Here is a 27,763-nt window from a genome sequence, read left to right on the forward strand (position 1 = left end):
CAAAACATAAATACACTTAATTACACTGAACTGTACACTTGAAAATGGTTAAAATAGCAAATTTTGTTACATAAACTTTATCACATGTAATTTTTAAAAAGACATGATGACATTGAAAGAAATGTAGTGCAGTCTAACATTGAAGAATAAACGACCTCAGGCTGGTAGTGTGTCTGACAGATGTCAAGTATCACTAGAGCTCCCTCAAAATTTTAAAATGCCCAGTGGCCTCCCTGAGAGTTTGCTGCAATATGCTGGGGTGTCTTGGCAGAAAGTTTGGGAACCACAGCTAGGTCATGTCCTCCTTCCCCTTCTGGATAGTTACAGGGCTTGGAAGGAAGCCATACAGCTAAGTTCTGCCACCAACTAGCTCTGTGATCTTAGAAAATAACTTTACTTCCCTCACCTGCAGCGCTCTCTTTCACCGAAAATAACATATTCCAAAACTCTTTGCAAACTCTACGGCACCAGATAAAAGCTATTGTTAGGTTCTATGCATCACGCAAAGGATGGACAAAGGAGGAGTTTCCCTCTGTTCTTAGGTTACGGTCCTCAAGGTGGTAGCAAGCTAGGTCCTGCTGGATGGAATCAGGCCTGTCTCCCCACCGCCCTCATCTTCCTCAGGCCCTCTGCTAAGGCGACCTTAACTCCCTTCCGTTCCAAAGCCCCCTCCAATTTCCCTCCCACTGTACCTTTCACCGAGAAAACCTTCCCCCACTCCACTCTTTAACTAAGAAAGTCTTTCTTATCCTTTAATCCCCAGGCCTTTCACTGCACCTGGGAAGCCTCCCTTGATGCCCCAGACTAACCAGCTGGGATCCGGCCACGGGGCCATTGGACAATGAGCGTCCCCTCTAGCCTGGAAACTCTCAGAGGGCAGGCATGATACCCGTCCTTCCCACCACAGTGACCCCAGAGCCTGACCCAGTTCCCGGTACATAACAGCTGCTCAACAAATGGTAGGCGCTCCTCACTCGGAGGAAATGTCGACACCGTTGCAGCTGAAACTCAAATCAAGGAAAGAGACTGACTGCGTGTCTGTGAGCCCACGGTACCCTCATTCATCTCAGCGTCTGTGTGCTCTTTTCTCTCCTCCTCTATCCTTCATACCTCTTCTATCTCTCCTATAGCACGTACTGCTCTCAGACCAGGGACTGATGAGAAAGCGCTCTTCTGCTCTGCTGATCTAAAGTGGGCAAGGGAGGTGTTTTCTATCATTTCTCAGATACAAAAGGATGAGAATATGTACATTCAAAAAGTGTCTTTGGGCAGGTAAAAATGTTAGCTTCACTCCCCTCTTCCTTTCTGCCTCTTTTCTGTGTTAGTACACCCATGTGAAAAGATCTTTGGCAGCCGTTGGGGGGCTGAGGGGACCTCCTCTTAGATCTCCACTGATGTCAAGGGACGGCCTGGGTCCCTTCCCCTTATTATTGAGAGCCTCAAATGTACAGGATTGGGCAAATCGCTTTACTCACATGCTCTTTACCTCTTAACAAGAGTCCTGCAACAGAGATGCCATCATCCCTATTTTACTGAATGGGACACTGGCTCTCAGAGTGGGTAAACAGTGTTCCTAAATCTACATAGCTAACTTTGTCTTCAGGGTAGCAAGATATTCCTTCCTGTCTTCCTTCTTCTCTGCTCCTGCCCCATGCCCACTCCATTTCAACATCTGGAAAAAGAAACATTGCAAGGATTTTCCCTTAGGAGCCCCCTCATTTTCTTGGGTGTTAGGGCTTATGGCAGAGCTGAGAGGGCCTGTGATTTCGTCTGCCACTTAACTGAGATTAGCTGGAAGCAATCTGCTTAAAGTTTAAGCATCAACTTATCACTTTGTTAACTGTGCATTCATTTGCAAGGGGATGGTTAACTTTAATGGGAATGGGGGATTGAATGATGCCGCAACAGGTTCTGTGACATGTGGGAACCAGAAGGGACGTGAGAGGCCTTCCTGTCAGATGCTGTGTGGAGGGGGATCTGGTGTAAAGCTCTGGATTAATTTTCTGCCTGTAATTTCCCCCAAGGAACAGACAGGAAGGCTCCCATTCTGTCACTCTGTGATTGACACCAGATTTCACTCTGCTTGCAAGGCAGGACCCTGCCTGAAGGCATGACGCAAGGAAGGAGATGGGATCGGAACATCCCATAGCCACGAGAAACAGAGGATGCCCAGGCTTTCAGGATTTGCCCACTGGAAGGGACCTCTGTGCTCATTCAATCCTACTGCTTCACTCTACAGAGGAGGAAACAGGCCCAGAGAGGGACAGTAGTTCATCCTACAATACACAGCAGGAGCTTGGCTAAAATACAACAGACTTGTTTCCCCATTTCTCACCTTCCAAGAGTCTCTTGACTTCTCAATGGCGACCAAGGACAGCTTGCTTAATTCCTTTAATCAAGAGCCAGCTTTTTTGGATTTTAATAAAAAGCATTCTTTGATTTCATGCCCAGGCAGTTTCATGATATTTTTTCTCAAAAACAAGCAAAAGTCCTGTGAGAAAATTAACAAGCTCATGATTTCTTGAATTCTCATGATTTTTTTTCTCCCAACCATCTGTAAGCACTATAATGGACAAGCTTCCTTTTATTATATGTCCATGTTAGGCAGGGAATGGCTAGGAGTTTTAACTTAGTTAATAATGGATGGAGCAAGCAGAGGGGAAAGGCAGTTAGGAGGATTCTGCAAACCCAGAGAAGTAGGCCTGCCAGAGAACCTGGTACCTTCAGCCTGCATGCTCACAGCTGATGTAGGAATGTTTCCTTGCATGGCATTTTAAGAGGTGCCACACTCTGGCTTCATTTAAGCAGCCAACCTTCTCATACAGAGTGGCCATTCCAGGTCAGGCAAGTTTCTTTACTGGCACCTCCAATTTCTCATGCCCATTCACAAAATACATACTGAAGACCTACTATGCCTATGACATTGTCCCATTCTGTAAATAAAAGGAAAAAAAAAAGATAAATTCACTGAGTAGCTTGCAAAAGGTCTGGTATACAGTAGTATCTTCAGTACACAGCTGGTGATCCATCTGTATGTAGGTCATGAGATCCATTTAGTAGCTCATGACCAGCATTTCCTTTTAAAGAAATTGCGGTAGCCTGCTGCACTCATGCCCTCTATTTTTTCTCGCCTCCCTGTGACGCACTGGCCAGTGGAATAACAGCATGCATGACACGAGCAAGGACTTTGCAAATGCCAGAAAGCTGGAACTTGCCCTGTCTTGCTGCTGGTGAACCCTGAGACCATTGCTGTGTGAGTGACCCTGAACCAGCCTGTGGAAGAAGAAAGGGGCAGGCTTGGATCAACTGTAGACCACAAAGCAACCTCCTGATACATGAGTGAAGCCCATTCAAGACCAGCCTCTCCTATGCCCACTGCCAGTCCCCCATCTGACCACAGATCCATGAGTGAACCCAGCTGACGTCAGCGGAGCCTACCCCTGTCCACAGTAGGGTTCTCTAATCTTGGCATTCTTAACATTTGTGGCCAGATAATTCTCTTTAAGGGGCTGTTCTGTGCATTATAGGACAGGCAGCAGCATGCTTGACGTCTACCCACTAGATGCCAGTAACACCAGCATCCCAGTTATTAAATGCAAAATATTTTCAGACATGACCACATGTCCCTTAGGGGCAAAATCACCCTCAGTTGAGAATCACTGGTCTAGAAAAATCTCCCAACAAAATCATGAGCAAAATAAAGGGTCGCTGCTTTAAGCCTTTAAGTTTTGTGGTGGTCTGTTATGTAACCAAAACATCCGATATGGAAATAGACTAGAATCGGAGAGATCTGGAAACATGTTACTTTGTAAGGGTAAGCACATGTTTTCTGAAACAATATCCTGTGTGTTCCGGGTCATGAGGTAAATTGTATTTCTTCCTCTGGTTGAGGTCAAAAAGGTTCAAAAACTCCTCTGGATTATAAAGGAAAATGTCTGGAGCTGGATTCTTGCCCCAGCTCTGACACTTATTAACTGAGTACTATTAGGTACTTTTTTCTAAACTTTCTAGCCTTTAAATTCTCATCTAATTAAACCAGCCTATCTCAAATTTAGTTAGAAGGGCTAAATATATAAAACATTGTATCTTTTATATATATATATATATATATATATATATATATATATATATATATATATGCATTATAAACTAGGAAGAGCCATAGAAGTATTTATTGTTATCATCATCGGGTTGGCTTCTATCTTATTTTGTCCCCCCCTCCCCGAATAATGCTTTCCACCTCCCGGCTTCTAGTCAACTTGCATCCACGATTCAAGGTGCATAGTAAGGCTTCATCTCGCCTGTAAAGTATTCATTCCCTGATTGTTCACTGAATCCTTTCTGCCCTTGTTAAGTAAGTTGAATATCCACTTGTCAAATGTCACTTCAACATGTATTACTGATTCAATTTGTCACTCAGCTCCCTTCTCTTTCGTTTACATATGGTACACATTTTTGTTCTCTCTCCACCTGGTCTTTATGCTCCCTTAGGGCAAAGGCCTCCTCATTTGTATCCCCCATTGCATGTAGCACATTTTCTTGCATGTATGATAGGTCTTCAGAAGGACTTAGCTTACAGATTTCTCATTCAAAGGACAGAGTGTTCATTTTCTTGCCACTTTATAGATTTTACCTGCAGAAGACCACAGGCTCCTCTGTAAATTAGTCTGGCCCCTCTGAACCCCTGCAAGTCCCTTCTGGGGGTTGAACCATCACCCAGCTCCACCTGCCTGATTAGTATCAGAGATGAGGAGCAGAATAACAGCACCACGCTGACTGTTTGGGGTATCACCAGATACAGCATTTCCTAAAAGGAATATCACCCACCAGGAAAGTGGCGGCTGCCTGCGATAACTATGCTTTTCAGCTCAAGAAGGCCTGGAGCACCTGACCTCCTCCTTGGCCACAAGCCCTGTGACAGGCAATTACAGCGTAGCAGCTTCACACCCAGCAGAGCCTGGACGGAGGTCTCCGCTCCTCACCTAGTTAAGTCATGCTCTTCCCGCAGGAAGCACACCAGGCTGGAAGGGCACCTCTGGAGGGGAGGCATCCCTGTTGAGGAGCATAAAGAGGCTCTGCCTGGCATTCTTCTCAGGAACACTGCTTTCTGCATCCCTGTGTCACCCCAAGGAAATGACTCTCCTGGGCCAGCACTGGGAGTCTAGACTAAAAGGAGGATTTACTGTTTGTTGTTAGACTGTAAAGAAACCAGCACAGTCTTAATGCTCTTTGATTGATTTGTTTTTTGTTTTTTTGTTTTTCCTTCTAGACTGTTGGAGCTTGGCTGAAAAAGGCTGGGGTGGGGAGACAACATGTTTACTTCATTCTTCATCCCAAGGGCAGCAGAAAAAAAGCATAGGAGTTTATCAGGTGAGTGTCCAGGTAGGAAATGCAAAGCTGACTGGCTACCTTCCCTGGGAATCACATTCTCCAGAAGAGAGAGCAGAGTTGAAAAGAAAGTACACTGGACTTGGGGCCTGAATATCTGGGTCTGACGCCCACTTCTTTCCAGTCACTGGTTCTGTTACCAGTTACCGTGGTTCTGTGGCCTTGGGCAACTCGCTTAAGGCCTCCAAGTCTGTTTTCTTCCCTAGTAAATAAGAAAATAATAGTCCCTTTCTCAGGGCTGTTGAGAAGCTCACATGAAATACTGCCTGGAAAATTCTGAGTGAATAGTATCATTTAGCAATACACAAATGGAATTAGACCATTTCCATGATTGGTAATTCTGTAATTCTGGAAATGTGAAGGAAAATGTGGCTCCTCCTATACTGAGAGGCATGTTACCAAATATGCCAACTCTCATAAGAAAATGGGATTTGCTTTCATTTTCTTTGAAGAAGGCAGCGAAAAGCCACCCTTGGTTTCCCTTAAGAAATAAAAAACCTAATTTACAGTGGAAGATTTTTAAGCTAAAGGAGAATGCTTTTCAACATAGCAGGCTTGAGAATGGAGACTTATATGTTAATAGTAATACACATCTACATGGCGTTTTGCCATTTACAAAGGCAGGTTCCTTTTCTCAAGAGGCTTCTAAGAGTCGAGTTGGCAGCAAAGCTCTAGAACTCATTCATTCAACAAATCTTTACTGAGCACCCATCATGTGCAAATAACCGTTGAGGCCCCCAGGATATAATATGGAAGAAGGCAAGCAAACCCTACCTATATGGAATTTATATATCCCTTAGAGATAGTCCAGAAAGAATTTAAAAAATCAAAATAGAATAGAACATCAGGTGCTATGAGGAAAATAAGATGGGGTAATAGTACAGATGCTATGCAATGGAGAGTGTCTGTGGGGTACTATTTTAGAAAGGATGACTAGGGAAGGACTTTCTAAGGCATTGACCTTTGAACAGAGACTTTAATGAAGGCAGGGATAACTATATATGGATTTCTGGGGAAAATGTTCCATAATGTAAATAAGTACAAAGGCCCTGAGGCAAGAATATACTTGGTATGCTTAAAGACTCACCCCTGTTCAGGTGAAATGCTTTCTCAAGATCCTTTCCAGTATTTTCTGTTTTCTCAAAAGAGATTTTTGTCTTTTAATTATTATTTATTCACTCTCTGTGGGTAATAGAACAGCAACATAAACTTTGCATTCAAGTGGAATGGAATTTCCAGTCAAAGTTGGCTGAGTTCAACAAGGCAGCTGTTTCAAATAAGACCCCTGAAATCTGAAAGAGCCTTTGGGACTGTTTATCCCAAATGGAGACTTATATGTTAATAGTAATACACGAATCAGACCTCCTCCCGAGACCTCAGCACTCCCTGTTTAAAGTATCTTTAGAGTTAAGTGAGAAGCGGTTGGCTTGTAAGGGCTACAGTGAAAGGAGGCTCAGAATGCCTCATCCCCACACTGCAGGATTCCTGCCCAATCAGGGGCAGAAAAAGAACTGGCCGTAGAACTGAGCGAGCTGGAGGGGAACAGACTGGACAGGCTTTGCAGAACGTGGGGAAAAGCTCATATACTGGCTTTACAGTTGTTTTCATATGCAAACCCCGATCCAAACCAAGGAAACCACGTGAGCAGCTCATTCCTCTCTGCCTGCAGGGATGAGAGCTTCACGAACTGCCAGCTTTGCTTCCCAGCGCGAACGTACGTGAAGCTTGAGCCCCCCTTGCTTTTCTCTGCCACCTGAGTCGCCAGCGCAGTGCCACTTGGCACCAGAGGAACACACACAGTCGGTATCCTTGTGGCTGTTCCAGTGTTGAACTAGTTAATGGGGCCCTCCTGTTTGCTCACACTCCCTTTTAGAGGGAAGACCACCATGCACGGGGTTCGATTTAGTTTTCCTCTTGGGGGCCCAGAAGGCAGCTACCTGAATGGGCTTTCTCAGGATCCCCGGGTCTGCCATGACCCCGAGGGGGTAGTGGGCCGGGGAAACAGACCAGAGTGGGGGGACAGACAAGCAGAATCTCGCTTCTCGGGGGGCTTCTGTTCGACTGCTCTGCCTCTGCACGTGGCCCTTTTAGACACTCCTAGGTGATCGGCCCGATAACCTAAATCTGTACGTGGGAAGATTCAAAAAGCAGACCAACTCGTCATTTCCTTTTTGTTAGAATCTGCCCGCTGTCGAATTTCTGTCAATTTGAGTTCTGTGCTCTGTGTCTGATGCATCCCTGCTTCCTGGGCTCTGCCTGTCTCACCAACCCCTCCTTACTTTCCCTTTAGTGACCTTCTTTTACCACACTCCCCGTCTGCCCAGAAGTCAGTCATAGGTAGTTTGCACACACTCTTGGAGCAGACTGAAGTCCCACAGCCAGGCCCCTTGGAGAAGCTTCCAGAAACTCGGGCCCTAAATGCCCTTTCTTCTACCCAGTAAGTGCGAAAGATACCGATTTTCCCATGAGAGTCATGACATGCATTTCTCCCTGGCAGGGACTTTCACCCACCGTCACACCATTCTCCTAGGGGTGGCCAATTATCCATTATCTGGGGGAGGTAGTGGCTGTTCTGGGAAAAGGAGAGATTTGGGCTCCCATCCTGGCTCTCCACAGATGAGTCATGTCTTCATCTGAGGTCTCAGTTGCCCATTTGTAACATAAGAACATTTGGAGCAAATCATGTTACTCGGAGCCATGTGGCTCTGCTGGGGAGCCCTGGGCCCCCTACTCTCACTTCTATCAGTGTAGAGCTGTCTATTGCTCCCAGTCTTGGACCTCTGCATGGGATTTCATCTGTAAGGAGTTACATGAAATGAGTCTGAAAACCATTGTGATAGATGAGTTCTAAGCTGGCATATCTGAGGATGCCTAGCACCAGAGAGCACGCTAAGGGCCTAGTGGCTTCCTGACCAGTTGCTGTCTTTGCACAGGTCTGTGAATACTGGTAAACTTCTCAAAGTGTGGTCCCCACAAAGCAGAATCACCATTACCAGGGAACGGGCCAGAGATGCAGATTCCCCAATCACACTCCAGGTTTACTGAGTGAGAAACCCTGGTGGTGGGTTTTCTGTGTTTACACAAGTCCTCCAGGTGATTCTGACAGATGCTAAAGGTTAAAATCTGCTGCAAAGAAATGGGCTCACCCCTGTTTTTCCAGATCCCATACAACACCCCTTCCTAACATTTTATCCTTGTGTTTTCAAGGCCGTAAAAGATACACACACTTCCAGCTCCTGGAAGTGTGCCAGGTCGGTTTCCAAAGGTGAATCACTAGCATCCGGGAACCCTGATCTATCAGGACAATAAGGCTGGGAGAAGGACTTGAAATTGTCACAAAGCAAAGGGCTGGATCCTTTCTGCAGCTGCCTGGAGGACACCAGAGTGCTCCCCGAGGAGAGGCCTCACTTATTAACATCATAACTCAAGCAAGTTGCTTGGAGTTGCCACACGTGGAAAATTGCGTTCTGAGAAGTGTTGAAGCTGCAAAGTCGCCAGCTGAGTCGATAGACTTTTATTTTCACGATGTTTGTGATCAATATTTAAACAGGATTGACCGAGCCTGCTGCTAGTGCCCCATTCTCCTTCCAGCTGCTTGTGAAAGATAAACTATTTACTTGGTGCAGGGAGGAGGGGTTTACAATGGTTTGAAGTCAAGGGGGAAGTTTGAGGGGGTATAAGGCAAGAATGCCAGAGGAGGCATTAGGCATCAACTGCTAAAGGGCCTGGGGTCCCCCAGGGCTAGGGGGGCTTCGGTTGAGACATTCTGGGCACATTAGGAGAGAATGAGAGGAGAGTTCAAGGAACGATTTAGTCCCTAGTAGCGTAAATTTGAGAGTACACACAGTTTCTTGAAAATAGTCACAGCATATTTAATCTTGCTTTTATGGAAACCCCAAAATAGTTGGTAGCTAAGAGTGTTCACATAGCCAAAGTGTAACCCTACCTACTCTGTTTCCATGGCCCTGTTATTTAATATCTTGGAGTCCCATTTTCCTCATCTGTGAAATGGTTCCTCATGAAGTTGTAAAGTTTAAATGAGACACAGTGCAAAGCTGTTGAAATTCTGGTCAGGACGTGTCAGGGAATGATTGGTAGACCTGGGACTCAAAGCTCAGATCTGTTTGCCTCTAACGCCATCATTTTGAAGACTTATGTGGTCTATGTACAAAATTGGATAACATTTTAGGATGCAGTCTGACTGTGTGCTAGGGTGTATAGTGCAGTCTCTATCTCTGAGTTCAGAGGAACCAGAAATGGCTGGAGACACAGGCGAGACTACAGAGAGAAGATCAAACTTTAGTTAGATCTGAAAAGGTAAACAGGACATTTGGGAAAGACACTGTGGAACCAGCCTGTGGGAAAGGAGCACACACAGGTACCAAGGAAGAGCCAAGCACCCAGTGAACGAGGTGCACCAGAAAATGTATTGTCTAGGGAGAGGAGGCTGGGGCTTTGCCTCCAAAGGATGGGGAGAAGAGGAGCCCATACTGGGGCTGGCCAGGGAGGACTGGCACCACAGGGCGACCAACCGGTTTGTCTGGCACTGACTCATCTTAGCACTAAAAGTCCCGAGTGCCAGGAGCTCTGGGCAAACCAGAAAGGTAGGTCACTCTGTCACGAAGAGGACCAGCAGCACACACCTCCCTAGAGCCGAAGGAAGCCAAGTTCCACAGAGCAACAGCATCGCATATAAGAGAGACAAAACCTGAGACGTGCCTGTTGGATTGGGCGATTAGGAGGCCACTGGAGACAGATGAAAGGAGGTGCTGATGTAAGGATGTGGGTTCTGGACTTGATGGTACCCTGGGAAGTCATGTAGTCACTCTCTTCAGCAGAAGATGACTAAGTGAAAGTCATCTCTTAAGGACCTGATTCATCTCAGGATGTTTTTAAAGCACAAAAAAATGACCTGATTCAAAACCAAGCATGGAGACCCTGACGTGAAGCATGGGGAGCCCCTTCGCTCAGCATTCTTTGCCTCGGGTGCGCCCAGTGAGAGGAGTTCAATGCGCCAGCCTCTGGTGTGTGGCTCATAATGATTCTGATACATGGATGGTCAAATGACTGACCTGCCCATTGATCGTGGGAGCCTGAGAGGTGGATGATGGATTGGCCACCAGAGCAGCCGCCTGTGGGAAGTCGGATTTTGTTCAGTTGAGCCTCTCCAGACAACCTCTCCTCCCCCTTCCTCCAGGACCCTGGGATTCAGGCTTCCTGTTTCTCTCTGCCGCTCTTTAAATCCCGACCTTCTCCGTAACTTTTTCCCTCCCTCCCTTCCCTCCCTTCCTTCCTCCATTCCTTCCTTTCTTCTCTTCATCCCTCCGTTCTCTCTCCCTTTTTTTCTTGCTTTTTCCTTTTTTTTCTCACTTGTCTCCCTTAGCTCCTTTTCTCTTCTTCTGGCTTATTTCTTAAGGTCCATTTTTATTTATTTGGGACTTGGCAGGAAGGGGGCCCAAAAAGCATAATGATTCATTCTTTGTAAAGCATGGGCTGGTATCCAAAAGTCCTCTTAGCATATCTCAGGGTCTCAGAATCATCTCTACACTGTCTTGGCCCAAAGAATTACCTAAATCAATGGAAAGCAAGGCCTCCCTTTGGTCTCTGAGACAGGGCTGCTGGGACAGGCCACACTGAAGGAGTCAGGGAATTCAACCACTTTCTAACTGGATCATTTTTTCCAAGGCACAGAAACCATCTCATAGCTTTAGCTTCACAGACTCGTCTATTGTAGGAGACCGAACGACTCTATTTCAGGGCTGCAAAACAAATGCATATAGAAGATGGGCTGACTTTAGTTACTATGTGAAGGGTTGAACTGATGCCAGCATGGATTATTTTAAAAGCACAGATATATTTTTAAAGTCAAATCAGTCTGGATCATATTAAACTTGACTGTCTTCATGCGTGTGTGAGTAGGCAGTGGATGCCTGTGTCGACGTTTTTATCCTTCTACAGTTCTGTGATGTCATCCCTCAGCTAATAGAGAGCATCAACTCCTAGGCATTAGATCTCCCTCCTCAGAAACCACAGTGCTAACTTTTGAGGGTCTGTGCTTAAACTCTGCATCTCCTTAGAAGTCTCAGGGGATGTCTTGGGGTGCATTTTAAGGGACATTGCAGGGTTCTCAGTGCATTTCTTGTGCGATCAGAGATAAGAAAATGGAAACAAAAAATTTGATTTTGTTTGCAACACACATTGGGCTGCCAATGGCAACAAGCCACATCTGCTCTCATGTATGCTGTGTGGTTGTGTAGCTTGCTTTATAGCATCACTTTCACCACATGGACAGCACAGACACTACTCTAATGCATTTGTGTCTATGTGTCTACACGTGTCTACAAACCATAAAGTTGTAAGTGTGTGTGTGTACATATATATAAGCTCATTGGGGGAAGTGTATTTTGAGTGCAGTATTCTATACTCACTGATTTTGGTTTCTCTTTTTGCCCATGTAAATTCTTCCCTGCATATGTGTGTGGCTCTTTTCTCATGGAAAAGCGTTTTTCACAGTAAGTGAATCCTATCTTGTAGATTCCCTCGCCCTCTTTCTCTCACTTGCATATATCCCTTTGGTGTGTAATTGCACCTTAGTCTCCTCTACCTTAACAAAGTTTTAGAAATACTGCAACATTTAATCTTCCTTCCCTGAAACTCAAAGCTTGTTTCCATTTCCTCCTTTCTCTTCCTAGTCCTGCCAGTGTGTACCCCTGATGCAAGGTTACTCTGGGCCCCTTTCTGCCTATAATCATGTCCTTAGAGAATCTTCCCAGCTGAAGACTTTACGACGGACACCATGACAATGATCCTCCGATCCCCATGCTAAGCTTATGCCTAACAATTCACCTGTGGCTTGCTTCCACATTTCCAACTATATACAGGATTTTCTTTTTACTTGAAATTGCCCCTAAATTACTGTCTACAACCAAGCCCAACTGTTTTCCTTGCAAATTGATTTTTCATCCTTTATTTATTACATTGCAAATGCATTCAAACCATGACATCACCATTTTGTTCCTCTCTTCCAGCATCTCTCATCATCCCCCGAGGAATGCCAGTCTTGCTCCAAAGTCTCACATATTTTTCTTGCTTGGCCAGCACATCCTTATCAATGCATCCCTAGATTTGAGCAACACATACTTTTTTTTCCCCTCTGCCCAGTGGTCTCCTATCTTCCACTCCAAAATCACTATCTTTGACAGAAGCTCTGCAAAATATCATTTCGCATCTGAATCTGTGCTTAAGAGCCCAGAGCATCTTCATCACCAGCTGGGTCACATCCAAATTCTGATCTCTCTCTTTTCCAAGCTCAGCTTATCCTTTATTTCTCCAGCCATATTCATCTCTATGTGGCGCTTTAGCCCCTCCCCACAACTTTCCACTTGTCAGGGATCTGCCTGGGCTCTTTGTCTCACTTGAATCATCCCGTCTTAATTTCCATCGATCCTGAGTCCACATTTCCTTATGGGTCTAATTCCAACCTCACTGCCCAGAAGAAGCTTCCCCAGACCACTTCTACCCTCCAGTGCTCTCTGAGTTGAGAGTTCTCTTAGCATATTTATTAGGATATTTTATGCTCACATGTTTATGCATATGATTTCCCATATATATTCAGTTGTCTCATGTCTTTCTTATTTACCTAAATACATATTAAACAACATAATAATCCAGTCCCTGTTAAAATCCCCAAATTGTCAAGTATAATACCTTGAAAATAAGAGAGATAAAAATGATGCTTGTTAAATGGATTAATCGTATTTTGGAAGAGGGTGCTGTATTAATATCTGCTAGGGATAAAAACTCAGACTAATTAGGCAAAGAGGGAATTTACTGGCTAACACATCAGGAAGGTTCAGAGGTAACCATGATCCATGGCGTGGTTGGATGAGAGTCTTATCAGAAGTAGGTCCCCACTGTCCCCCTGGACTCCACTGTCTCCCTGGACTCCACTCTCCTTCGTGCTGGCTCTACTCTCAGGTAGGACCTCTCTGTGAGGGGCTCCTGCCAGCTCCAGGCTTATGACCTTCTAGCTCCAAACCTATCAGAAAGGGAAAACTGTCTTTCCAATGATTAGCCTAGAACTGACTTTTATTGAACTAACCTAGTTGCATGGCCGGCCTTCAACCATGCATCATGCCCTACAAAGCGGGGATTGTGTCGACTGGCTGCTTCACACATCCACCCCGGACGGCATCAAAAAGGTGAGAGTATTTGAGGCTCTGGGCCAAGCAGACCACCAACTCCTGAAGTCACCACTCACATGACGGAAATAAAGGAGGAGGAAATTATGCTTTTGTTGTGAAGAAAGATGCATGGGTGCCAGGCAGGTAAAAACAAGACATGCCCATCAAGGGAGGTAATTCTCCACTTACCACTGGCTGATAAGACTGGGCGCTCTGGAAAGAGGGCAGCGGGCCCAAAGGTGAACAACTGAAGATGGAATGTTGGTGAGTAGTTTTTCCTCCTCCCATACAGTTAAAGAAGAGACTGGCTTCGGGCAGAATTCCATTCTCTGATATGCTCGCCTACCCTGTTGGATCTGCCTTCGTTCATTGTCTGTGGTAAGAAGAAACCAATTCAATTAGATACTAAAATGTAGTCACATTTTGTTGTGACTTCAGAATTAGAAAGAAAACACACAACAGATGGAAGGCCCAGTCATACTACAGGATTTCTTATAAAAGAAAAATGGTCCTTTCTCTGCAGATTTCTAAACGATTCAGGGGAGTCAGATCTGTACAATGAAAGGGGACTAACCTTAACATGTAATTAATATTTATTAAGTTTTTAATACAACAGACATCACTCAGGTGAAAGGCTGATTATTGGTTCAAATTTCCTTACATAAAACTTGACCTTTCCCTGCTGGGATGCTTCCCAGCTTTCTGAACAAAGGATAATGCTCTGTAATTCTCATGCCTACGGGGTGGAGGAATTGATTTTGAAAGAAAGAAAGAAAAACTATGCCTTTTTCTTTTTCTCCTTAATAGAATGAACAAATGCATGGATTTATTTTTCTCACCCAGTCCTGCAAGTCTCTTCTCAGACTGTTTCTGTGTCATACAAATTCAGGAGAGCCTGGCAGGAAACAAAATGTCTGGGTTCCCAATGGGGTCACCAAATGGGCCCATGAACCACATTTCAGTTTTCTTTTTTCCAGTTGTTGGTGGCCTTTGCTCTCTAAGTGAAAAGTAATATCATTCGTTCACATGGGGTCCTTAATGACACCGGGAGGCACGGTGGTGACTTCTCATATTAGCCTAGTTTGTTCAAAGCCCAGAGGAACTCGGGAGCAGCTTCTTGGAGCCATTTCCTTCCTCCCCACCCACACGGTGCAGGCTGTGACACTCGGACTAGCTGCACAAATTAGCCACGTAGTTAGTCTCTCTTCAAAGCCCTGACGATTAAAAATTCATAAGCATATAGCTTTCCAAGGGGCCCAGTGGGAGGGAAATCATTGGCGAAAAACATGTAAAATGAGAGAAGAATTGATCCCTGATTTTGACAGCTTATCCCCAAAATGAAATAAAAGCACCTGTAGCCATGTCGCGGTGGGTCTCCAGTAAAGAGAAACAGAATAATTCTCTCTGCTGAGCAGGAATCCGGGCTCAGACAAGCAGGGTTCCCCATCCTCCCCATACCGACAACCACCAGACTGGAGAAGAATGTACACCTCTTACGTTTTGTTTTTTTTCCCCTGAGCTCGTGAGATGCAGCTCCAGAATCACCTCAGTGAGGGGCTGAGACATTTGATTCCATCGGCCTTCTTGGGTTGACATCATTTGGTGCAAGCGGTGAGACTCAGGAGTGTAGACACAGCATCTGCCCCGGGCCTGCTCCCCGTGCTGGGCCCGCAGTCCCCCAGGGCTCCACCTGCCCGCTGCCGGGCTTCCTTCATCCACCGCCGGGCAGGCCCGGGCCGCACGGAACTCCCGCTGCACAGCCGGGCTCTGGGCCTGTGGCTTGTAGAGACAGTGCTGCTTTTCTCACCCCTTCTTTCGTCCGTCTTGTGTACTATGGGGAAAATGGAGCTCCGAGGGGAGGATCCTCACCTGACCCTAAACTGCTTGATGACTGGCCTACAGCCCGGCTAATGCTTCCCCACCAGTTGGCAATGAGCTAGTATTGACTGAGTCACTACATAAGGAGCTCTGCCTAGTGCTCTGGGCAGAGGTAGGACCTACAGCCTTCTGGGCGCAGACATGATCGGAGTGCTTGGCCTACCTACTGCCGCGGCAAGGAAGCCGGGTGTGGATACAGCGAAGGTTCCTGTGGCCCGGATTCTCACCTGGCTCCGGTCGGCTAGCTCTCTACACACACGTGGTCAATGCGTTGTTACTGACTCTATGTAAAGAGTTCAGCGCAGTACCCTGGGCTGCCGCAAGGCTGCAACAGAGCAGAGACTGGCATAGTGGCAGTGCCAAGGGCAGAGACTGAGACGGCTGTGCGGGGCAGAGACCAGCTTGCTGCCTGCAGACTCGCTCTGAGTGGACGGGATTCTAGTGATTCACCTGCCACCGTGGGAATAGAGCTGGGAAGAAACCCTTTGACCCCAAGAACATTCCGTTGTCATTTTTTGATCTCACTGAATCCATAGTAAACTTTCCCGGGGCTGAAACCTATTGGCAAGACACGGGCATAAACCCTTTTACCCCAAGAACATTCCATGTCATTTCTTGGTCTCACAGAATCTGTGGTGAACTTGCCCGGGGCTGAGACCCTCAGGCAAGACAAATACCATCCTCATTGCCTCCTCAACCCCAGCCCCCAGGAGTCCTTACCCTCGGGCCTCTTTCCTGCCATTTCACCTGGGACTAGAGCCACAGGCCTCTCTCTGCAACCCCAAGAGACACACTTGAGCAGAAGTGAGCTCTGGGGCCCCCTGCTATATAAAGCATTGTTGTGACAGTTCCTCGTCTGTAAACTCTCTGGCTCACAGGATTGCTCTGCAGATTAAGGGAACAAAAATATGCAAAGTGCTTAGAAAGTGTGTGGCAAAGACTGAGCATGCAGTAAGTCTGAAATATCTTGGTTATTGTCACCTCATCAACCTGAGCTCTCCTTGGACTCTCCTCTCAGCTATGAGAGGCGAACTAGACAAACTACTTCTGTTAAAAAAAAAAAAAAAAGCTTTGGAGACAAGCGTCATCCCTTCTGGAAAGGTACCACCCCAGGCCGACTGGCAAATAGACCAGTGGATTTTTCTCAGCCAAAAAGTCCCTATCGCATTCTGCCATGGCTGTAGACATAAGTTGTTTTTCAACAAAAACCAAGTTTAGTTTTATCCTAAAGGTACATCCACAATCTTCCTTTCTTCTCCCTTCAAATAATTCAGTCCCAACCAAAACAGGAGCATAAAAGGCTCTGTTAGGCAAGAGTCTCTCTGGAGCAACCCTTGAGGGGAAAAAAAAAAGTGGCCGGAAGAGGCCGCCATCTTTTAACAAGCAGTGTGCATGCGGCTCAGCAGCTGGGCACTGCAGCAAGGGCTCCAAGAGCAACAGGTTTTTTTCCTTCACCGTATTTGATTTTCTCTTCACTACCCCTCCCTCTCCACCCCATTCTTTTGCAGCAAACATCCAACAAAATGTGATTATTTGCATGAAATCAATACCATGATTCGCACACAAAAGCCCGGAAAGACCTGCTATGCAATTGTGTGAGTAATTTTTCATGAACCAGACTCCTAAGTGTTTGCCAACAAGCTAAAACATCCTCTTGTTAAGTGTTATATGTGTTTTTTTCCCCTTCTTTCTTCTTTTCCATGTACTTCTTAATATTGATAAGCTTCTCTCAGTTGAAGGGAACATTTGCATTTTTCTTTAGTTCTCTGTGTAGCAAGCCACATCAAAGGACCTAACTCCCCCTGCCTTTTTATTTTTCCTTCTCAGCACCTGTACTGTCTTGAGTCCACACTCTAAAAGAAAAGATGGAGCTATTTCAGAGGGGAGAAGAGAAAGCTGCTTTTTAAGAATCTGGACTTTTAGGTCTAAGACCAAAAGTCACATGAAAGCGAGGTTTACTTTCTTATCATTTAATTCATTTATCAATTAAACACTAAGTATCTAGTGAATGTCTAGCCCTGTACTAAGTATGTTGGTAACTATAAGGTAAATAAGAATTTTAGAAAAAAAGGTCCATTAGTGCAGATAAAATGAAAGTAATTTGTGAACACTAGTGTAAAATTGTGTGGTGGGGGGACAGGGAGACTGCACCTGAGAACCCAGAGGGGAGGCGTTGCAAGTTCACAGAGGAGGAGCAGGGAGAGGTACGCCTGGAAATTGCATAGGATTCGGATGGCAGTGGACAAGGAAAATCATTCTGAGCAAGAAGATCTATTACTTGTAAAGGATGATTGTGATGATGAGACAATGGCCTGACTCTCTCCTGCATGCGCCACCTGCTTTGGGGCCCTCTTCTGTACAGAAAGGTTCCTGACCCTTCCAGACTCCAGGCAAGTCAGCCTCAGTGGCCAGAGAGGTAACATGCTAGAGAAGGTCAGAGAGGGGGTCCAGCGGAGGGTGGATTTTCTCTCCCCTAAATAAGGCATGATGCAGCAGACCCAGCAAGATAAAGACAAGTGGCATTTCTTGGGCTCAGTTGTGGAATGTAAAAGCATAGCAACTACACACTGGGGCACACACATATATAACAATAGCTGTTACCACAATGTACATACAGCTTTCCAGTTGTATTCCTCAATAAATCATGAGCTGTTTTAGCTATGCTGATAATTAAATAGTATTTTTAAACAGAATTTAGTGGCTGAATGATCTATCATATTCCTTTGACACAATTTATTTAAACACTCTCCTATGATTACCCATTTATATTAGTTCCAATTTTTCTCCATTATAAGTAGTACTGGGATAAATACTCTTTAATATTAATCTTTGCTGACATTTCTAGTGATTTCTAAAGTCATATTCCTAGAAGTAGTATTTTGAATCACTAAGTATAAACAGTTTAAGACTCTATAAATAGTTCGTTCTAGTTGCTTTCCAGAGATATGGTATCCACTCTTATTTCCAGAAGCAGTGAAAACAAAAGCATTGGTTTCACTAAAACCATCTCAAACATGGGATACTACATGCACTTTTTTCCATTTAAAATTTTAAACTATTTCCTATACATAAAGGAATATATTCTTTGCAGATATCAAATATGCATACAATTTAAAAATCATTTATGAAAGTCAACATGACTGAATATTTTTGTCAGCTATTTCCTTTACAGTTTTATCATATATGTAAATAGCCTAAATAAATCTGCAACTTAATTTAGATTGGTTTTGGATTTTATAAATATGATACTGTATGTATTTTTCAGCAACTTGCTATTTTTACCCATTGACTTCCCGGCTCTGTATTATTTCATAGTATGACTCCATCGTGGCTTACCCTCTTGCCTGGTGGTGGGTATTTGGGTTGTTTCTAGTTTGGGTCTATTTATGAACATTGCTGCTGTGAAGATTCTTCTCTGTGTCTCCTCGTATCATTCTTGAAGGAGAGTTTCTCCTGGGCAATGATTTGCAACCAAGCTGGAGTATGTGTGGCCCTGGAAAGACATGAGGCTTTTCAAAGGCACACGGACATAAACATGTTCAGGGAATGAGTTTACAAATTAGCAATTTCCATTCATGCATTTTCCTTAAACCAATCCCTTCCAACCTCTCTATTTAATAGCTCTTTTCTCACTTTACAAAAGAAAAACATCTCTCTCACTCATCCAGACTCTTACCATGGTGGATTAAACTGGAGTAGAAAAAACTCCAGAATGACAAGCAAAGGGACATTTAAAATTTTTACGATGATGTTGAGAAAGTGAATGACTTTAATGAGTGGGTAACAAATATTTTGTGAGTCATATGCATTCCAATTTTTTGTTGTCCACAAAACCAAGCTTTCAGCTGCTAGATCATTAAAAATAATTTCTGATAATAAAATCATCAATCATAAATCACTAGATGATATTTGTCATATGGTTGAATTCAAAGTCGAGTGACATTGTTAAACAAGACTCCTTCTATTCCTTTGTTTGTTAATAAGAACAAGGATTCTCAGCACTTATAAGAAAAGAAATAGGAATAAATTTGATGCTATATTCTGTCACATTCTAGCCATAAATAATATTTAGCCTTAGATATATGGAAAAAAACTATATCCATTACAATAAATTATATATTTCAAATTAAAGTTTAGTTTTCATAATTAGTAATTGTCTAATAAAATTTGTAATTTATTCATATTGTTTTTAATCAATTGTGTTACTAACCCTAATGATAACTAATCCGGAAGAAAATTTTGATACTTTAGAACCTAATGGTCATACAGAAAATCTTTAAAAAATTCAACTTATGCACACATTTTTGCTCTAAAGATGTATGGGAGGGTAATCAGTTAAAGACTTTAAAGCATAAAGCCTAATTAAATTTGAACAAAATTATTTAGGGAGACATGGAATAAAAAAGTACAGGTCTAAGGAGAAAAATAAATGATTAAAATCTTAAGCCATTAAAGATCCTTTTTTTAAAAAACTCAATACATAGTAAATTGTATTTGTTGACTGCATTAAAATCTCAAGTGAAAAGTTAAGATGACAATATAAAATTGTGAAGGCAGTACACAGTTTTCCAGAATTCTTTTAAGGGTATGTAGGTTGAAACATTGACAACCACTATTCCAGGGTCCACCCCCAGGTGTGGAAGTGTTGCCCCAAATAGTGTGCATATCCCAAATATTTCAGGTAATATTATGTTGTTTTTCAAATTGTCCAACCCTATCAGAACTACAGAGCTCCTACGTACGTGCTGAACATCCTCTTAAACACTATTACCGGAGTTTTCCAGTTTTTGCCAAGCTAGTGGGTGTAAAATGGCACGTCATTATGGTTTTAATTTGCATTTTCCCAATTTAATGAGGTTGAGCATATTTCATAGGTTTATTGGCATTTGTGTTACTATTATTTATTTTTAAGCTCTGCTAATTTGATTTACAAAAAGTGATGCCTCATTTGCATGTCTTTGATAACTAACAGGGTTAATACTTTTTCATATGCTTATTAGCCATTTTTATTTTTATGTGAATTGTCCATTCATATCCTGCCCATTTTTCTACTTTAGGAGCTTTCTTATGAATTCAAATGAATTCTCTCAAGGCTTAAGCCCTTTACTTGTCATATTTATTGTGCTGCAATCTTGGGATAAACTGTACTTTTTTATCTGATACCATAGCTCTTTTAATATATTTATGAATGTGATTTGCTGATCTTTTGTTTTGGATTTTTACATCAATATTTATAACTCCGTTTGTCCTGCCAGTGTTCTGCTTGTTTTGTTTTGTGGGGGTGGCACTCTGTCAAGTTTTAGTATCATGTTAATGCTTGCTTCTTAAAATGAATTCAGAAGATATGTACGTTTTTCTAGGCAGACTAATCAATTATAAAATAGAGAAACTATTGCTTGGAAACTTGCAGAAGGCAACTATAAAATAATCTACAACTGGTTTTTATAAATCAGTTAGGTCTTCTTTTCTTTTTTTTTTTAAACCAAATATAGTGTATGTACTTTCGCCGCCATATCATCAATTCCATGAACAACTTCAAATTTATTACCATTGGTAAGTGTAGTTTGGCTTACGGATTTTAAATGTCCTTTACACTGATCTTATATCCCTTTTTGTGCAGCAAATGTTGTATACTTGTACTTTTTACTTACTTTGAAATGTCAAAAGATTTTTAAATTTGTTTTTCTCCAAGAACTATTTCTTGAATATGTTTATGAACTTGCCATTTATCTTATTTATGATTTATTGATTTCTCATTTTAACTTTCATTTTTCCCTTAATTAGGTTTGTGTGGAATCTGTTGTTAGCTGCTTAATTCATTTATTCCTTCTTGCCTGCTTTCTATTTAATCATGAAAACATTTAAGGCTATTTCTTGACTTTACTTTCTTTTTAGTCAAGGAGCAACTTCTAATAGTCAAGTAGTTACTCTCTGTATCTTCTTCTTACGATGACTCCTCCAGGACACAGCTGTAATCCTTCCTCTCTTTAACCATAACTGGTTCCCCACCAGGTTCCAAAATAAGTTTCAAGTTCTTATCTTTCATCCAAGGTCCTCCATCCTCTGGCCATAATGTACATTTCCCAAGTTAACCCCTAGTACTGCCTGTATCTATAGCCTATTCTAGAGACTAATTTTTCCAAATGTTCTAGCCACCATGCATTGGCCTCTGCTTTACCTTCTCCTGGGAATGCCCTCTTTTCTACCTTCCAACCCAGAAACTAATTACCATCTTGGAAGCTGTATTCAGCCCTGGAGGTACTTGTGCCTTCCAAGTTGCTGGAGTCATGCAGAATTGGAGCAATCAGATTATCTTCTATTAGCATTTGGCTCACCCTTGTCTCAAGTGCCTCACAGAGGCTTGACAGAGCCTTAGACACTCAACAGTACCCTTTCTTGAGGGTGTGTCAAACCTCCCAGGTGCACCCAATAGTCACAAAACCAGCTCAACGCAAGGGAACCTCACATCATCCAAATCTGGACACTTGTTTTTCTGAAAGGAGTCACTCAACAATTATACCAAGACAATAGGTCTAAACCACATCTTTCTTGACAAACCAGATAAATGGGATCACCCAAACAGATCACATACTTAATGTATCTATATTTTTCTTATTTTTCTGTAGGGAGGGGAAGGAAAGGGATAGAAGAGCACATTGCATAAAAGTACAGAAACTAACAATGTATTGACACAGACACCCACCTAGGATTCCCCGGTGCACCTCCTGTTTGGGTTTTGTGGATAACTTATGTAAATATTGGCTATTACCAATAACAGGTATCAGGATTCCTTGCCCTGACTCTAGCCTCTTAGGGTCCAAACAAACTAAGGAGAGGAGAGACCCATCTGGTTCAAATAATCCTAGGATATTAAATTGACCTCATAACATCTGAGACATGTCATGGGAGATAACAACGTGATGTCCCAAGCCTATCACAAGATACACACTGTCACAAAGATTTTATAGCTCCCAGAGTTACAATATTTTCTCAGGTCTTCTCCCAATTCCGCTTGCTCTCCCATCACCATGACAACACACATTTCATTAATAATGGAGACTTAAGGGAAAGCTTCTGGTGTTAGTCCCTCTCAGGACTCACCCCCTGCCTTGGCGTTCCAGGAAACCATTCTGACTCTAGACATCATGCTTCACAGATTCCAAGTTATCTTGGTTTTCCATATCAGAGAAGAGGCTTCTTCAATACTATAGATGATGAAATACAGGATTTTGCCAAGATTTCCTAAAGCAATTAGCTTGTACAACAAATGGAACAAAAGGAAAGCCATTATAAAAAGGCTAAGCCATTTAGAATTGGAGATCAATGTCTGATCCCCAGTTCTGACACAGAGAAAAGAGGAAACATAATTTCTAAAGTTTTCAGCCTGGTTTCATAGTGCTTCTCAATTCCAGGACTTGACAAAGGGACAGCAGAGAGCAGTATTTGTGATAGGAACTGGTCATAGCTGCTGAGCTACGTTAACAATATCCTGGTCATCCCTGGTTCTTTTCCCTATATAGATCTGGTGAACTCTAAAAGGCCTTGTGATGTAATTTATAAAGAAAAAAAGCAGAAATTTTGTTATCAGGCAGACTTATTACTGAATCCCAGCTCCAACTCTTTCTAGCTGTGAAATCTTGGATGAATAGACTTCACTCCTCTGAATCACTGTTTCCATTCAGGAAAATGGAAAGAGTAACCGTACCATTGAAAATGCAAACTAATGCATGAGTACCTGGAACATAAACTATTCTCAACAAAAGTTAAGCATAATAATACTAAAATTATCACCGCCCTCACCACCATCATCGCCATCACCATCTTCTTTACCATCATCATCGTCATTAATGAGCTTTGGGAGAAACAGATCTGAGCTCTTCCTGTGGAAGTTCTGCAGTCCTATCAGTCCCGCCTCAGCCGCAGTCCTGGTTCAGAAGCACCAGACGTAATGTCCAGCGATGAGAAATCAGAAGTGACTCCAGGACCCCACAGACCAACAGAAGTCAAGATCAAGAACATGAACAGTCAGAGCTACAATAAAAAAATCTGAGTTTCAACTTTTTGGCCTAGGAAAAGCTGACAGACGGGTCAAAATAAGCAACAGTGCCAGAGGATTTTAAATACCTGCCTATACCTGTGACAATCTCTCTCAGGAGCACCTGGCGGCGGCTTGCACACCCATTCCATCTCCGCCCCTCACAGGGTCACGGAGCTGGTGAGACGTAGGGAAGTCTGTGCCCCAGAAAGGCAGGGAATGAGTCCTCTCATTGCCTCCAACCAGGAGGGCTCTGCCCCACGGTCTCGACCCACTGAAACCCAGTTCAGGTTTTCTTTTCTTCACTTCCCATTGCCCAGTCGGTCCCTTTTACGCATTGAGGCTTCCCTTCTGCTAAGGTGTCCTCTTGCCTTCCCTTTCCATTTCAGTTCCACTGTTGTCATCTACATGCAGCCCTTGTCAGCTCATGCCTGAGTTCATTCTCCACCTTCCCCACACGGGCCCCTGGCCCCAGGGTCCGCTGACTCCAGTGAATCCAGCACAGCTGCCAGAATAATCCTAGGCACTGTTTTTGTCACACCATCCCCCGTCTCCAGGGTCTGTGGTGTCTCTAGTTCCCTCCTGCCTTCTGCCTCACCAATCCCACCCCACATTCTTCGCAGGCCCCTCCACTGGAGCCAAGCTTATTGATTTCTCAAGCCCAGCATGTGATTTTCTTTCATAAACTTTCACATAGCATTCTCTTCATCTGAAACGGTCTCCCCCTTCCTCTGCTAATCCATGCCCCTGGTCACCCTTCAAAGTTAACTTAAAATCTCACCTTCCTAGACAAATATACCACAGCCATAAGTTACACCTCTGCTTGTGCCGGACTTGGATATTTGTGGGATAAAGCATGACCCCTGAAATCCCTCCTAGATGCCCAAGCGTTAGCCACTGGGTTTGAGCGTGACCCTTTCCCAGGTGCCAGCTTTATAACATGGCTCCACTGCACTGTAATTCTCACTTGATGATATGTTAGTTTATAAATGTTGTGACTTCATTTCAATCTCTTTACCCAAACTGGATGAAAATTCCCCAAAGGCAGTGATTCTGCTTTCCATTTGCACCCCGTCTGATCGCATATGCATTAGGCTGTGCATAAAACCGGCTCAAAAAATGCATGTGGCTGCCTGAAGTGGAACTCTCAGATGGCCTCAGGAAAACTGACCTTTCTGTAAGAAAAATAAACTGGAAATAACCTCCACGCTCAACCTTACAATACATTATGGGATATCCTTGTGACGTAATATTACTCATGCTTTAAAAACATTTTTGAAGGAATTTTTAATGACATGAGAAAAATCTTACTACATAAGCTTCTCTATACATATAATTTTTTAATAAAACTAATATATGATTTCAATATCTAACAGTATGAAGATAAAAAGCTGATGAGAAAAATGAAGGAAGGAAGGATGAGCTAATGGGGAAAAAGGGCAGCAACATGGAAATGGGGGTGATCTCTGAACAGTTGTGCATATTTATTTACTGATTTATTATTTTCTTGAGGATCTTCTGTTTCTTCAAATTTTCTAAACTAACCCTGCATTCATTATAATATAAGCAGAACATAAAACTTTATTCAAACTATAATTGCTTATCAAAACATCATATTTTAAAACAGTATTTTAAAAAATATAACATCATAGAGTGAAAGAGTAAGTCAGGGATAGGGTGGAGAAACTGATAACGGAGAGAATACAAGTTTGATATTTAGGACATTCCCAGCTGAGATGGCCAGCTATGTTTCAGTGGGAAACATTTTATTCCTCAGACCAGGTAGGGGAAAGATTTAGGTGTTTTCCACTTTTGAATATGCTACCAATTCCATCCTTTGATTAGCAAAACCATCATGTCCTCCTCCGCAACCACCTCTATGTCCACCTCCACCTCCACCATCACCACCACTGCCCCTCCCACCACCACCACCATCAACTCCACCACCACCTCCAATTCCATTTTCGCTTCCATCACCACCTCCATAATCACCTCTACCTCTTACCACCTCCGTCACCATCAACCTAAAAATGTATGCAAGTTCTCTCTGGCAAATTGTATGGAGTAGAGAATAGAAATATAGGAAATTAGAAGGTTTCCCAGGGTATTAGACTTTAAATATTAAAAATAAGCATAACTTCCTTATTGAGTCTCCACATCCACCATTCAGAGTAGATGGAATTTGGGGGTATCTGGCCAATACGACGGGGAGGAAAACCCTTGTCTCAGTCCTTTGGGGATGCTAATAACAAGATGCCACAAACTGGTTAGCTTATAAATCACTGGAATGTATTTCTCACTATTCTAGAAGCTTGGAAATCCACGTTCAAGGCACCTGCATGGTTGGGTGAGGGCCCTCTTCCTGCTTCACAGCCAGCACCTTTTTATTGTGTCCTCACATGGTGGGGGGACGTGGGAATCTCTCAGGAGCCTCTGTTATAAGGCACTATTCCCGTTCACGAGGGCTCAACCCTCATGTCCTAATCACCTCCCAAAAGCTCCCCCTCCTAGCATCATCATGTTTGAGGGTTCGGACTTCAAGATACGATTTTCAGGGGACATAACATTCAGGCATAGCACCTCCTCAACACATGAACTGAAAGGGAAAGACTGACCCTGGAATGAACGCTGCCCCGGGTACTCAGGAGCTCATATCAACTTTTTAAGAACGGGAACACTCCATGAATCCAATATCTTATCATCCAGCAACTCATGGAATGTTTGCTAAAAAACTATTGTATACTGATGGCCAAAAGAGGACGAAGGAAAAATGGCGGATAGGGGTGCAGGCAGCTGAGGTTGAGGAGAGCTGAGCAGACGTGTGTGTGTTTTCATATGCGCACCCACAAGCATGTACACAGATACTCACACTCATACATTCACTGGACACGCAGAAGAATCACTGAGCTTCAGGATGCCTTTCACACCGTTTGGTTCTGCTTAGGTTAGTACATATTTTCATATCCAAATTGAATAATAGTCACTTTGCCCAGCAGCATGAAGGGATGTAACTGTTTCAAATTAACCTTGTCTCTGAAGGAAAACTTGTATGTGTAATACAGAAAGATGGAAAGCGGCTTCTATCTGCACCACTTGTTATGATTCAACCGTATCTGCTGAGGGTATTATGGGTCTTCAGGGGCTCAGGGAGACAGAAAAGGGGAGGAACTCTGGTCAGAACAGGGTCTGGGGTGGGAGGTGGAAGATGAATACCTGTGCAGCTGGCCCCTGCAGCGGCAAGAGATTGTGTTCTTTGTCCACACGTCCAAGCCCAAACAGGGATGAGGTGGCGCCAGTACGTATCATTCATTCACTCATTCATTCCTTTGTGTAACAAACATTTGTTGGGCACTTACCATGCTGCAGACATAGTTTTAAACGTTGGAAACAGAAAAAGTTCTTTACTTTATAGAGATAGAGATTATATGCTAAAAAGAGGCGCTGATAATGATCAATTAAGTTACTTAGAATATAATGTCAGGAACAGCGAATGGTATGGGGGTTATGGTAAAGAGACAGAGTTGCAACCACAGCAGTAGGGGCTATTTCAGATGGGACGGGACAGAGGGATATTTGCACAGAACCCTGAATGAGGGGAGGAGGAAGCCACGCAAATATCTGAGTAGAATGTTTCAGAGGCAAGACCTCAGGCCAAAACCAGCTCAGCAGGTCTTAGTTTCAGAGTGTTACTGCAGTGGCAGGTCCAGCCTGTCAGATGGAGCTGGAAAGGAAAGAGCCCAGGGGAGAGGGCAGGAAATGAAGTCCACGGGGAAGCCCAGGTCCAGATCATGTAGAGAGTTGGCAGCCGTGGTCAGGGACTTTAAATTTTATTCTATTTTGATGTAAAGCAAGGGGAAGGTTTTGAAGAAAGAAGTGTTTATTACATGCCTGAGGGAGCTTAACGTTTTATATACATATACATATTTTATATATATATTTCCTCAAGCAGCGTTACACCTCTGGGACACAGGTGTGCGTGCAGGGGCAACTCTAGCCCCACCTCTTGTTACAGCCACTTTTTACAGGGCCAGTCCCACAGTGGCCATCCACAGCCTTGCTCAGCAGCCTCTCAATTTGACCTCACCATGCACCTCTCGCTTCTCACCCCAGAGCTCCTCTGATTCCCAGCTTGGCATTCACAAGTCTGGTCTGGAAGTGCCGGCAGTTACCAGCCGGTGGAAGTCATCCTTAACCAACAGGTAACAGAAAATGATGGATAACCGCTTTTCCTTTAGTTCCCCTGGACAGCCCGTTCTGATTTGGGATTCATAATGCATCT

This window comes from Manis javanica, chromosome 11, assembly GCF_040802235.1.
Source record: "Manis javanica isolate MJ-LG chromosome 11, MJ_LKY, whole genome shotgun sequence".
Taxonomy (NCBI): Eukaryota; Metazoa; Chordata; class Mammalia; order Pholidota; family Manidae; genus Manis; species Manis javanica.